Below are 2,867 nucleotides of genomic sequence, written 5' to 3'. Positions count from 1 at the left end.
CGATGAGTCAGACCTTTGACTGGGAATCTTGATCAAGTCTGGATCACCCCTGAGAACATCTCCATATAAAATTACATGTTATATAAACATTCGCCTCTTGGCTAGATTGGGAGTGAATTATAAATGGGTATAGGAAGTACACCCATGGGAAAGAAATGTAACTATACATTTCACCCAGACCTCTGCCAAAGTGGGGAGATTAAGGTCAAATGGAGGAATCGGAGGAGAAGTGGCACCTTGGCACTACTTTTGTTCTCTCTGGTCACAAAGGGTTAACACAGGGCTTCCCTGGTGGCTCAGTGGTTGAGAGTCCACCTGCCGATGCAGGGGACACAGGTTCGTGTCTCGGTCTGGGAAGATCCCACATGCCGCAGAGCGGCTGGGCCCGTGAGCCATGGCCACTGAGCCTGCGCGTCCGGAGCCTGTGCTCCGCAACGGGAGAGGCCACAACAGTGAGAGGCCTGCGTACCGCAAAAAAACCCCAAAAAAACCCCACAAAGGGTTAACACGGTTTTGCCTGGCTTCTGATTTCTCTGCCCTGGGGACAGGAGCCATGTAAGGGAGCAGGTATACCTTGCCCCTGCCAGTCCTACCTGGGAACCTGACCTCATGTGGTTAGGGCTTGACCACACAAGAAAAAGAAGTAATAACCCCTGTGAGGGTTTTCCAACTACCTATGGCCTGGGATGCACGTTGCTCCAGAATTTCTGTTCCTGGGACATCTCACTGCTCCTTGGCCCTCAGCTGCAAATACTCCACAGGATCTGGAGACGGCAGTGGCCAGGCCCTCTGCCTCTGCCCCTCTGTCAGGCCGTCTGCTCCCACCGCCACCTACACTGCCCTATATGGATTCCAGCGCCATACCCTGTGACTCTCCCTGCCAGCCCTACCCCCACTCATAAAGGTTGGATGCTAAAAGCAAGAGAGCCGCTCACATCATGCCTCCCTCATAATAAATACTCAGTTTCTGTTAAGTCAGGGTTGTTGAATTTGCCAGATGTCAGGAATCCCGGGCGCCTGTTTCTAAGTGGTGACACAATGAAAAAGAGCAGAATTCGGATGCTTTACAGCTGCAGTACCTCAGAGGAGTCGAATTATTTGGACTACAGTTTCTTCATGGAAACTTCCATGAGAGGACTTGAAAGCATCCCTTTTTCTAGCAGAAAACTAACCATATCCACCTAGTCCCCCAGACCCTCAAGGGAACTGGGCCCTTGGCTACATCAAGTGTAGATTTATATTCCCTTACACACTGCCCGCAGGAGATGACTAGGAACTAATGGGGCTGCCAAGGGCACTGGAACTTTAAGGAAAAACCTCCATCCTCTCTTCCATCAGAAATGCCTGCGGGGGGGGGCGGCGGGCTTCCCTGGTGGCGCAGTGGTTGAGAGTCCGCCTGCCGATGCAGGGAACACGGGTTCGTGCCCTGGTCCGGGAAGATCCCACATGCCGCGGAGCGGCTGGGCCCGTGAGCCATGGCCGCTGAGCCTGCGCGTCCGGAGCCTGTGCTCCGCAACAGGAGAGGCCACAACAGTGAGAGGCCCGCGTACCGCAAAAAAAAAAAAAAAAGAAAAAGAAAAAAAAGAAATGCCTGGGGACCAAGCAGTGCCGAAGTTAACTGTTTATGCCAGGCTTTGGGGACCAAGCGGTGCCGAAGTTAACTGTTTATGCCATGTTAAAGCCTCTTTTTAATGCCTATTGTTTTTTCTTTCAACCTGGGAGAACTAATCAAAAACCAGGACTTAGTTCTGCTTCATGTGCTGCCTTTAATGAGCACGGAAAGCACAAGTAACTTAATCCCTTACTCTCTCCATCTTTATTTTAATTCATATTGACTTAGTATTCAGGGCTGCTTATGCTAAATGTTTTCATGGGGCATAATGCATATCCTGACATTGTCTGCTAATTTAAACTTTGTTTGCTAATTTAAAGTCCAGTGGAAGTAGGAGAAGAATTTCCCTGAGATACAGCTGGATATTAGCACATACACTCGGAGCAACAGTTATCCACCCGTGAGCATCAGAGAACTTGGCGTTTCCCTGAAAGACTGCATTTCTCTTCGCTCCTCCTGAAGCTTAAAGCCAAGTTAGCATGTACAGTAGATCCTAGGGCTTTTCATTCAATAAATACACAGTATCTAACCACAGCTCATGGACAGTAATGCAGAGTAAATGTGAAATCTTGGAGTAGAATAATAAAGACTGTCCTGCTGGTGTGAGGAGTGTGAGATTTTGGCCCATGGGTCCAGCACACACGGATCCGCCTGGTTCAGGCAAAGTCCCAGCCTGGATTCACCGAACATTAATCTTCAGCACTTTTCACTCTCTCTCAGGGGTCATTTTATCAGACACGGACGCAAAGCACCCAGGGTTCTCTTTCTGCATCCAAGGGCTCAGGGCCGCAACACAGAGTCCCGTGCATTTTCCTGAGACCTTGCTCCTCCCATGTTTTCTTTCCTACCCGCTTCTTTCCACTGCCTCTAACTCCCCACGGTTGCTCACGTTTGAGAAAACAATCCCGTACCAGTCACAAGAGGGATGTTTCTGAAGTGACGGGGAGCCTCTGGGTGCTACCAGAGAGGTTGCCTGAAGTAAGTGCTTGAACAGCCTAAACCACTTAACAGCACCCTGTGGGTAACCTCAGGAAGGCAAAGAATGTTCTGAGCGAAGGGAAAGCTTGAGCCTTCCCTCTACTCCCCGCCCCGCCTTCCACACGGCACCTGGGCATGAGGCTGAGGCTGTGGATCTTGTCCAGCAAGACCCGGGGACAAAAGACACTCACGGGCTGACAAGGTGTTTGGGGCTGCTGCAGAGATATACCCTCGTGAGCCAGGAAGAATCTGTTTGTTCATTCATTCATTCAACAAA

This window comes from Lagenorhynchus albirostris, chromosome 2 (genome assembly GCF_949774975.1).
Source record: "Lagenorhynchus albirostris chromosome 2, mLagAlb1.1, whole genome shotgun sequence".
NCBI lineage: Eukaryota > Metazoa > Chordata > Mammalia > Artiodactyla > Delphinidae > Lagenorhynchus > Lagenorhynchus albirostris.
The sequence above is the reverse complement of the archived record's forward strand: the minus strand, read 5'-3'. Positions refer to the sequence as shown.